General features: G+C 32.1%; 1 long non-coding RNA gene across 1 annotated transcript; it reads left to right on the top strand.

Moving 5' to 3' along the window:
* Positions 1-2,833: 2,833 nt before the first annotated feature.
* On the top strand, positions 2,834-8,601 carry LOC140057071 (uncharacterized). The gene is made up of 3 exons (XR_011846864.1): positions 2,834-2,883; positions 6,940-7,050; positions 8,553-8,601. It is a non-coding gene; the product is annotated as an uncharacterized lncRNA (long non-coding RNA).
* The last annotated feature ends 4,062 nt before the right edge of the window (positions 8,602-12,663 follow it).

Here is a 12,663-nt window from a genome sequence, read left to right as displayed (position 1 = left end):
CCATCAGGCAGCCTACAGTACACTTCATTTAAACATCTCATAAATGTCTTCAGTTAAATGACAACTAACTCTGCCAAATTCCTTCAATGAAATATTTCTAATCAGTGAGCTGTCTTGAATGTGATATAGTAAGTTGACCTTCCTTTCGCTCTCTACTATTTTGTATCCATCAAACAGACTGATCTGCGATACCAACAAGCTTGTTCAGAAAGAAATCAGCAAAAGCACTGCAATACCTCATTCAAATGTTTTATAGATTGAGTTTACTAGCACCTAACCATAATAATAATATTAATTGTATACTGATCTGATTTTACGTCCTAGTTTATCGGTTGTATTGTTTCATCTGTTGAAATGTATTACAGTGTGCTTCTAGATAATGAATGATATTATCTTTGTCATATACTAAAAGATGGAAGAAGTAACCAGTCTGAAGTAAAAAGTGCACATGGAATAACGCCAAACTCACATACAGTACTATACCGGCTGACTACGTGATACGACAAAGAATCTCTATAGGAGAAGGAGAGTCCTCTTTTACTTTGATAAGTTTGTCACCTGTATTCACCATCGTATGTATGTCGCCAATATTCGTCCTTTTCTTAGGATCCCATACAGTTTGCCTACTACAAGACTATTACCAATGCCTCAAACATTTTCTGTGAAATGTCATCATGCCATGGCCAGCAAACACCTCTGTGAGAGCATTCTTCATTAATCAGGATGCCGTTCCTACTGTCATCTCTCTTTAAATGTTGGCTTTCAAACTCATCAACTAGATTTGCCAGATCTGATGAAATCATTAATTTTTGTTATACCAATAAAACCATGCTCAATGACCTTGAGTTAACAATCTTGTTCAGTCCAGCGATCTGGATTAATTGATGTAAATCCAGCAAATCCCTTTGTCACACATAAATTTCCTCTCATAAACTCTGTCCTTGAGTTGTCCATGTGTGCAGAAATCATTGTCAAAAGCCATAGGCCTAGCACACCGGGTCAAAATAAGAATTACTTCTTGATGTCATCTCTGTCCTCCACTCATCTTGGGCAAGAGTCATCATGAGTAAGTGGCCAAGCGGTTAAAACAGTGGAACCGTAATTACGTAGCCATAACATCGGCAAGGGTTCGAGGCTCACTCGCTCCATTGTTCTGGTGGTAGAACGAGTTAAATAAATCACCAGGTATATCTTGCCTTTCCCTAGTACATGAGTTTTTATACCACAACCATTGTGTACAAACAACAATTTATGCACACATGTTATTTAAAAAATTTAATTTTTAGTGGTGGCCATTTTAAAATCCAAGCTTTACATAGTTAAGATTGTATGATGGGTAATACCATAAAATGGACTTGTTCCACAATCATAATTTGTGTTATTGGTTCTGATTTGAAATAGGGTTTATTTGAATGTTGGCCTCCATCTTGAATTTGGTCCTTTAAATGTCTTTAGAAAAAATGGCAACATTTTTTTTTCATTCCTTTATTATCAAGATATAAAATTAAGTCAAAGTTGGCTTTTAACAAAAAGTATACACGAAATGCACATAAAGACATACCCACCTACACTAGTAGTTAATTATTTGTACTAAAAACCAAACCAGTCATCATCATACTCTATAATGGTTCCAAAGCAGGAAATTACAGTACATTATGTTAAGTTTAGCACTTTATGGTGCTAGTACTAGTAGTTAGGTGCATTTTTCCATAATGTTGTATGGTCTCCCTTTAGTGTACCATTGCAATACTGAAAGGAGATTTATATGATTGTGCACTTGGAGAGACAATTTTGATTTCACATGAAAATAAAGATTACAATGTGCATCTTTATTCACTCATGAAAAGAATTTGATACAATAAATCATTCAATACATAATTGACTCTCTTAAATTAAACCTGACTGATACTGTATCTAAATTCCTTTCTTCTTTGTGCTCAATGTATTTTACCAAATAGTGGTTTAATACAAAAAAACACAATATCAAATTCACTGCACAGATATGTAATTACTGGTAATTACATTATTGATGTGTGTCAACCAACATTAATGTTCTAACAAATATCTAACACTAGCAATGAGTAATGATGAATAGTGAGCATTATATTTCTCATTTTTTTCACCTTATCAAGTTCATTTATTTTTATTTAGACAGTAAAATAATGATGTCCCACAGCTTTTATTTCTGGAAGAAAAGTTTTGTCTTTAAAAATGATTTTCCTTTTTTATAGACCGTTTTACTGGCGCAAACAATACTGGTGGCGGTGATGATACAACCACAGAATCTACAGAAGGTAACTTTATTTAGTTTGTCCCTCTTTTTCCAAATTCGGAAACACCTGGTGTAAGAACACCGGTTATGGTACAAAAATAAAATGTTTTATATACAATAATATGCTGCTAGTGTACAAATTTGCCTGCCAGTTTGACTGTCAGTCAGCATCTAGTGTACATACACCTGCTGGCTTGTGTGTACTTTAAAGAACCCATAACATCTTTCAGAAGGTTCTGGGCAGAACCAGGAGGTGTCCACAGGGTCCGGATTTTGGGTCATAGATTGATAAAATGTGTATAAAAACTGTGGCCTTCAGGCTGTTCACAAACACACACACACATAGGACAACAGAAAGGTGAAAACTTAATCATTATTGTAGCTTTGTTGGAATATTAAACGTCAAATGACTTTTTTGATAATGTACATAATTTGAAACTCATTCTTTTCTTTATCATTGTATTAAATATGGATCCCAATGCCATTGTCACCCTTCTGAAAGAACATATATCTTTCTAAAGTTACATTAAAAAAATGTTTTTCCTTATTATTTATTTATACAGTGGGCTTGATCACAGCTGCCACAAACAATGCAACATCACAACCCAAAGGTAAACCTAATATAGTTTTTCTAATAAAATGCTTCTAAAAAAAACTCCAAATGGTCTATTCATTTTTATCCATTAGTTAGTTAGTTTATTGCCGGTCCGCCAGATAGTCTGATGACTTTGTCTTTGGTTTTCAACTCTTTGTCTTTCTAATCCAAACCATTATTTAAAATAAATGTCTATTACTCATACACGCCCTCATACATTTATTGGCTTCTAAAGTCTGACTGTGAAAAAAAAAATCACTGAAACTGTTATCTACAAAAATGGTGACTGGGTTTAAATCTCAGGATAAAGACAAATTCGACAATATTATTGAAAAACAACTCAAATGTACAAAATTTGTTGTGATTTCATTTTGTTCAATGTAAGTTAGTGAATATTGTATTACAAAGTATATTTCAGTGCACCTGAATTTAATAATATGAAATACACTACTTGCATTTATATGGCCATTCATTGTTTAGAGCTTTGTAATATTTGCCTTTTATCTGTGCAATGCCTTATTCTTTCTGGATTTAAACGCTTTGAAACCTTTGTCTCTTGCGCTTTATAAATGTTATTTATTATTATTATTATTTATTAAACGGATGGAATTTGGAAAGTTTGAGGTAAAAATAAGGTTTTTGGTGGAATTGCTCAAACTGTGGAACAATAATGAACATGCAAAAAGAAGTGCAGTACTCTCGCATATAACATCACACTCTTGATGACGTAATTAAGAGTGCAATAGAACATTATCATGTGACCCATAATCCCCAATCAAATCTACTTTGTGTGTATGTTATTGTGGTAGTTCGAGATCAGTCGAACACAATCATATGAAGGCAGCATTGATTTCCATCAGTATTTCATTTATTCATATTCACATTCATATTCACTGGCATTTATTATATATAAACTACAATCGGCCACAACCGGATTCACATTCATATTCACTGGCATTTATCACATAAACTACAATCAGCCACAATCAGCCATCTCTTGGAAAAAACCCCCTATAAATACAACAAACAAACATACATAATAATCCACATTTCCACAATTGCTAACCATTGTTATACACATTACGTTATCTTTAGTACAATACATACACATCGCATAAGTGTTACATTATTATCAATTATATATAACAAGTGATAACCACATCTATACCTGGATTATGTTAATTTTGGAATGGTGCATACACATCTTTACCTGTATCTCCATTCAGCCCTATCTATTAACACTTTGACTGCCAGAGGTTTTTACAGTTAGAAACGACCACCGCCAGTGTTTTTAGCCCAATTCGATGTTTTTTTAAAGCTGATTGAAACTATGTATGTGATCTGATTTACATGTAATTTAGTCTAAAATAATCATAAAGATTTTAGCTTTACAATGGTACCAACAACGATTTTCAAATCGCAATATGTAAATTGTAATAGTAAAATGAAAGTAACCCACTTTTTTAGTTTCGCGCAAGAAAGTCGAGATATTCGCGATTTTGTGCAGGACAATCACAATTATGAAAATATCGCCCGGTGAGATCAACAAACAACAAAAAAGTTACTTACACGGCACCGATAGGCCTATAAAAACAAGTTATCACTATCGAAATATGTATTGCATTTTATAAATCATAAATCTTACATCAATGTTTTGCCAAAATCTACATAGTAAAGACACCAGGCCTACTGTAGTTAACTAGGCCTAAATTTGGTCCAGAGCCGTTTTACGACTAGGCCTAGGCTAGCCTAGTACTACGTACTAGCCTAGCTAGTAAACTGATGATAATGTTCATACCATTTCTAAACAAGTCTGTTTCGTTAAACTCGGCCACTTACAGTAAAACACCAAAACAATTAGGGTATACATACAATAATAAAATTAAAGACTTCATATTGAAAATGAATCCATTATTTTTTATTCAGAGATAACAAACAAACATGCCAATCTGCAAAAGCCTTTGTAATGCTTCGGCGGCATAGCTAGCAAGCGACCGATACACAATGCGCCAAACCATCGCTGTACGCGCTACTGTGATGCGCGGTGTATGTTATTTCGACAGGTACCATTTTGACAATCGTTCGTAACCAGATTAGTTACTTTCAAAAAGTAAAATATTGACGCTCCAAACCGAATACAGTGTTCATATTTATAGTATATACCAATAATTAACCTATCTACCGGATTTCGTAAAAAAACGCGAAACACGAAGATCTTCGTGTTTGGCAGTCAAGCGTTGTGTTTCCAAAAACAAAGATCTTCGTGTTTGGCAGTCAAAGTGTTAATAAACATGTAAACCAGATTCTTAACATAATACTATTCACAACTACATACGACCACTATATTGGTCGCCATATTGGAATCCGAACTCGCACATTGTGTATCGGCGAGTCATTCTACCATCAATTACAATTACATATGAGCATAAATAACACGTTTAATACAATACTACTATTCATTACCGTGACTAAATACAATAATTGATTCAATGATTCATATCTTAATCTATGATAGTATTACAACGTACCTGAAAACGAATAACTGACAATTTAAATGGCATAGTAACTGCCTCTACTCAGCCACAATGGATATGCACAACCTGTACCCACGTGCGGGCCGCTATATATAGTCCGGTCTAAATTATTCTACCGCGCATGTCCGTCACCCCTGAATGGTTCCAGTATAGATCCCCCTATCGGTACTTCCGGTTTCCCACATTATATTAAACCTCTAACTAAGGCAATGTATATATTATATAGCCTGTAATGTAAATATCAAAATGGAATCACATGACTACTGTTTTGAGAATAGTAAACATTATAGATCCACAAGGACTGTTATTTTGACTTGGACTGAAATGTTCATGTCCCGTCATTAGACATATAAAATCCAGTGTAGCAATTCGTGTTTGCCATATAATAGACAAATAAAAATCTAACATATACTGTTACTACTCCCAGAGACTTCCACTCTTCAAGCCACATTTGGCTTGCAATAACAATTCTATGCATACATGGCGTGCTCTGAAAGTATAATTTTCACTCATTTTGTTATACGCCTTCTATAAATGCAACAAAAAGATCGTTTGCGATTGGTCAAATCTCAAGGAAGCTACTAGTACGTGTGGCAAACATCCAGCTATTCAGGTTAAAGAAGATGAATGGCTAGTAATATCATTACTGTAAACGGTAGAATTATTAAAATATTTTATGGTTAAGGAAACATTAATCATAATTATTTACCTGTATACGGTCATTCTTTGGCATAGTAAGTTGATAACGCTAGGCTACTCCTAACTGAGCAGGCTAGCCCGCGACCCAGCAGATAGGCCTACCCAGCCATGTCTGCTGATATTTGGCTACAGTATACAGTATATACAATATACTGTAACATAAATCGCCTTTTATATAACACCTAAATAAATTCCTGTCATTTGATTGGACGATTGTGGGTCACATGGCATGAAATAGTACTCACTATTTAAAAATTGTTAAATAGTACTTTTTAAAAAAGACCAATACTGTGACTATAGGCTGAAAGGCAGCAAAAAATACAAAACTTCGACTGGAAACTGAAACTCATCTAGGCTAATTATGTTTTCCCAATGATTCCACGTCTTGTACTTGTAGAGATGTTAATTAAAAAAAAAACGATCTAAATAATTTAAATGCCTTTTTGATCTAAATTAGTACATATATCAATCCAAAAATGTACTTCCATCGCGAAACCATTCAATATTCGCTGCGAAAGTTCAAAATAGGTGGCGCTGTTGTATTTCAAAAGCAATAGTATAAAAAAAATATTTTACAAATGCGAAAAGATTTTTTTTTTTCGTACACGAAAAAAGTACTGTTAAACGATCGTCCAATCCAATGACAGGAATTTATTTAGGTGTTATATAATATAGGCGGAGGCCAATTATCAATGACAAACAATAGTAGTCAAAAATATTGATAAACAAATATCTTTATTATTAAATATAATTTTATGATAATGCTAATTTTTCTTCTACAAACAAGTTTATTCTTCCCTCTAAAAAGCACATACTGTATTTTTGTTTTGTTTTTTTAGATTCATGTCCTGGCTATTGTCACAATAGAGGAACATGCGATGATAGTGAACTGCCACCTGTGTGTACCTGCAATTCAGGCTACGAAGGTGACAGGTGTGAGAATGAATCGGGTATTGTATTTTTTTATTACTATTACTTCATTTGATCAACCATATTCTAATTGAAATTCCAGGCTTCTTAAAGTGGTATAAAATCATATCAAATCAAATCTTTACTTGTTCCATATAAAATGTGTACATGTTTTCCTTGACAGAAAATATAGTAAAAGAAACAAAACATTCACAATTACATCATACATGGAACAAAATTACAAATTTAAAAAACATTCATTAAAATCAATCCCACATAAAAATAATATATTTAGGTTAAGAGTTATATTCCCATTTCAAATCTGTATAACTTTTTAAAATATATACGGTATATAAATTATGTGTTTGCGCTATTATGATCTAACAATTTTTGAGTTAAAAATTTGCATGGAATTTGGTACAAATGGAGCCCGTAGCAGGCCTGACTTGTTTTTATAAAATCTCACATGTAATGGATGCTTCTTCTAAAATTGTACTTAATATCATTTTTACCGCAAACTATTTTTCTTCATGCATATGAATTCTCTTTACAAATAGACCATGCGAAAGTTGCTAAGAAGGTGAATTTTAGACCTCAATCGTTACTAACATGAAAATCAGTTCATCCACAAACCCATGAAAATCCATGGACCTATAAATTGATTTATAGGTCCATGTAAAATTAACAACTATAAATATAATTATATTTATAATCATTTACTTATATGTGTAATACAACAACAAAACTTCTCCAAACATGACGTCATCAGGATTATTCACGTCCCCATTTATTCACAATTACATTTACAATAGTACTTAGTACAGTACTAGATGGTATGATGATGATGAATAACAGAAGAATTTCCTACAATAAGCCTATAAATTAATAATAAAATTATTATCAGGTAGGCCGAATAAATAATAATTCTTCCTCTTCGAGGAGCCGGATCACTGGATGTTCAGCGCGCCGCGCGTACCGAGTTACTACTGTGAGTATTAACCAATCACAAACGGTCTTTCATCACATCACGTCTTGTAATGGTGTGGACAAATCGTCGCAAGTTCAAGTCTCAGTAGATGACTTTTGTTTATTTATCACCAAATGCGAGTGTTGCCACACAAAAATTGAACAGTCAATATCATTGTACTCGAGAATTTGCTGGATTTTATATGTTTAATGACAGGGACACGATAATTACGCGTAAATTACTCGGTCAATATCATCGTACTCGAGGATATATACGATTTACGATCCTCGCAGCGGTAGTCGTGTGATACAGTTTCAACCAATTACGTTCACGTATTTACATGGGCTATGTAATATAATAACATGACATTGAATTGAGAATTGAGTTGACTGAGCAACTGCTTTGCATACTTCATACAGCTAAACCTGCATGCATAATTGTGTCTTGTTCGTCCAGGTTTGTACATATGATGGTGTATGTACATGTATGATCCATGCAATGCCAGGACTCCCAACAATCAAAATATAGGGAGATTTAGTTTTAGTTTGTAAATAATATTTACAAATTGCGTTTCAGGTGAAACCAGGCTTTGGTGGATATTTATAATTGTTTTTATACTCCTGTGTGCTATCATCTGTGGTTGCTGCCACAGAAAGATCAAGAATCAATTCTGGCCAAACCATGATGCAAAATAAGAATATCAAGCTTAAAGCGAGTTTTATTTATTTATTTATTTGTTCTTTACACTGGGTGACCGCGTCAAAAACTGTTCTCCCACAAAATACAATAACAGTAAAATTATAAAACAATTTAAAACAAACCAGCGATAAAAATACAAAAACTATTCAACAAAGAATAAGAGCCCACCCACCCCACATTCCAAAGTTGATTACAATATATGTTTTGTTATTTGTTAAATAAAGCCTCCAGTCTTAACTAAGTTATTGAATGTTAGTAAATGTAAAGTAAATAGTGGATATAAACATTAATATCCATCAAAAGTTGGGGCATCTCTGATAGTACTCAGAATTCCTATATATTGATGCGGCATATAATTCTTTTCATACCAGTACTGCTATCATTTTAGAAGCATGTTGCTGTAGTAATGTTGAACATTAATATGTCCATCTAAAGTTGGGGCATCTCTGATAGAATTCAGAATTCCTATATATTGATGTGATAATGATATATAATATTTGTGTTTATGCATGTGTACATCTTAGCATTTCTTTTCTCATGAAAGGCTTACCGCTTTAAACCACAGGAGAGTTACTATGAATGTTGCATGCATCTAATTCATTGTTCTTAATGAGTTTTTTTGTTGTCAGATTATTTTTTAAATGGGACCTCATTGTTTAATATAATTCAAAGATAAATAAATTATGCCACAATATCATTTTAATCAATTTAAAAGTTCTAACAATTATTGGTATAGGCCTATTTACTGTTTTTATTTTTAAAGTATATTTACAAACTGTACAGTAGGTGAATTCTTGTAATGTTATATATTATATATTTTTGCCATATATGTACCTTACATATTATGTACCTTACATATGATTGATTGATAGTAATGCAAAAAAGAAAAACTTCAAAGTTTTTGAGTTATGTATTTACTATTACAACTAATAAGGACATTAAGTGTTGCATGGAATATTATTTACTGTCACCTTGTTTAATTTATAAATACACAATAAAAAGATTCCTTGATACACATACCACGTTAATAAATTGTTTATAATATCGGTCTATATCCATTATGGTGTCTATACTGACCATGTTTTACTGCCACTAACACTTTGATTGACACATTCCATATAGACTAGGTGACCAAGTATAACATTGACCAGAAATATTGATTAAATAATTGTAATGACCAAATTGTCGTTTTCTATCACATTCCACCAACTTAACATATTCACATCTTAATCAGCTAAATAGCACTAAAATATTTGCATATTTGGTATGTAGGTAGCAAGCAAATTAATTGCATCTAATTAATTTTTAAATGATGATAGACACTTTCGTGTATCAACTATTAAACAATTGTCATGTTTCCATGAAGTGTATTAATTTTGTATTTTGAACATCAATTAACTTGTTCATTCCCAATTGTTATTTGCTTTCTATTTTATATTAAATTTCGTCAATAAAATAGCCTGATTACATAGACTGTTACCATTTTTTTAAACTATAATGCTAGCACTATACATCCTGTCCTCGGACAATTGGCATTGAATGGAATGCAGTAAACTCAAAATAGATACATGTATAATAAAATAGACGAAGTCTAGATAATATTAGCTAATCAATTGTCATATTCGAATGGGAACTTTCGTTGTCAACATAAAGAATCGTTGAATAATTTTTGGATTCGAATGTTAAATTGTGCTCACAGAAAGTCATTTGAATAGAAAACGCAAGCTTTTTCGTTAAGCTAAAAATACTCTGTTAAATAAGTACTCAACAGAAAAACTGTACGCAACGGTCCCAAAAGTCCCAATCGAATACGACAATTGATTATTTAAGATTAAGATGAGTCATGGAGCATTCCACTTATAACTGTAATTTCAGGCTTGTGAATATTTTAATATAAGTAATGTTATTATTGGAGTAGTTATTTTTAGTAGCCATTTAATTTTATGTAGTACTAATATCTTTGTCATTTTCAAAAATGTTAACTTCATTATGTTATAGTTCTGATCTCATTCTGACATACTGAGTACTCCATATGTATTGCATACTGTACATCACTTTTTGCAAAATGTTTAATTTAAATATTAGTAGGTCTATTGTTGACATTGAATTTCCTGTTTTATCTAAATTACACTACAGATATGAGTATTGGTGTTGGGTTTTCCATTAAAAAAAATGTTTATTATTTAATTTGGTAGCAATATTGTAACTGCTCTCTCTAGCTAAATAAACTATGAATACAGAATTGTATGAGTTTGTTATAAAATATTTGGTGGTGGCGAGTTTGGTATAATAAACATTGGTATTTGAGTTTGTTTGTTTTTTTTGTCAATACTTTCATGGCCATACATTGCATATCCCATGTAAAATGAAGACAATAATACTAGAATAAGCAGCAGCAATTATGCCAAGGAAATCTAACAACTGATTTATTTTAAACTGGTTACTTTTCACACTGCGCCTTTAGTCCCAAGAGGTCGACATACTCATTCAGAAGCGGTAGCTATAGTTCTAGAGGCTGACATTTTTGATAATTTGTAAACTCTGTAGGATGGGTCATGCTAAAATTATAAACCCAAAAGCACATTCGGGAGAAGAGAGTCTATGAAAACATTTGCTGATAAATACACTATTATTGAGATACATCTAGACAGTAATCTGTAAAATATTTTTCAATAAATAATGATTTTGTTCTTGATGTCAGCCTAGGTCGGTATTATAATAATTCACTGTCAAATAATCAAAACTTTATTTTGGCTATATACCAGTATTTACATTGACTTCCATTTGACTGTCAATCTAGGCTGATATTATAATGCTGTCAGATCATTGAATTATGATCAAAACAGTCAATAGTAAAGTTTTTGTTTGTAGTAGGACAATTTGTTCACACTTGAATATGTCCCATTTATCACTTGTTGACATCTAAGTTTGATGAAGTGACCCCCAGACTTGAAGTAATTGCAATAAAATAAACTAAAGTGACAAAAATTGAGTTTGTTTAGTGGTCTAATACTAGCTTTAACATATTATTTAGACATTTTTATTTAAATTATTTAATAAGCACATCATCTTTTACAGATTCAGTATTTTTATTTCTCAATTTCAATTCAAAGTATAAATTCTTGTTGTATTTTACTTCAAATACAAAAAAAACTATTCACTTATAAAGAGAGAAAAGCAACGTTTAATTTTAACCAAAAAACCAGTGTCTGACAGACAGTATGTTCTGCTTTAAAATTACATTTTTTCAGGTAAATACTTTTTTGGTTAATGTGAATAACTATTATGTATATATATAAATAAAAATAAAATGACACATTCAAAAACAAATTTGACAAAAAAAAATATTTTTCAGACAATATATCTTTAAAAACTGGTACGTCAACAAGCGAGCGGTGTTTTTTGTAAGAAATATTTCTTGTTTAAAACAATCATTTAAAAAAAGATATCAACCGACTTAAAGTTTGTTATAATGATGCTTTCCGGCGGTTGTTGTGACAACCCAGATTTGTTAGTGCGAGGAATTTGTTTGTGGAAAACAATATTCCATCATTTTATGAATATTTAAGGATTTCAACATACCGATTTCTACAAGAATAATGAAAAGCGAAAACAGAATGCGTTTAATTTATATATTTGTTGATTGATTCAAACATGTACTACAAATGGAGAGAGGCATTATATACCAATAGATAAACGTTTTGGTCCTCTCTCCTTCATCTTTTTTTTGTGTAATGTATTATACCATATGGACAATTTTCTGAAATAAAAGTTGAATTGAATACAAATTCAGACGTCTGTCTATATAGTAGAAAATAAAAATATTTATTATGCGCCACACCACCAGCCACCCCCTCTATACACGCCCACAAAACTGACCAATCAATGACATACCTGCAATGACGACAACACATCGTACACAAAAACACAATGAAAAAATACTACAGGATTGTTCAGTGATGATGAATCGACGACGACATTGAAAACA

The sequence above is a fragment of the Antedon mediterranea genome, chromosome 8 (assembly GCF_964355755.1).
Source record: "Antedon mediterranea chromosome 8, ecAntMedi1.1, whole genome shotgun sequence".
NCBI classification, from domain to species: domain Eukaryota; kingdom Metazoa; phylum Echinodermata; class Crinoidea; order Comatulida; family Antedonidae; genus Antedon; species Antedon mediterranea.
Note: the sequence above shows the minus strand (reverse complement) of the source record. Positions and strands in the feature narration are given on the sequence as shown.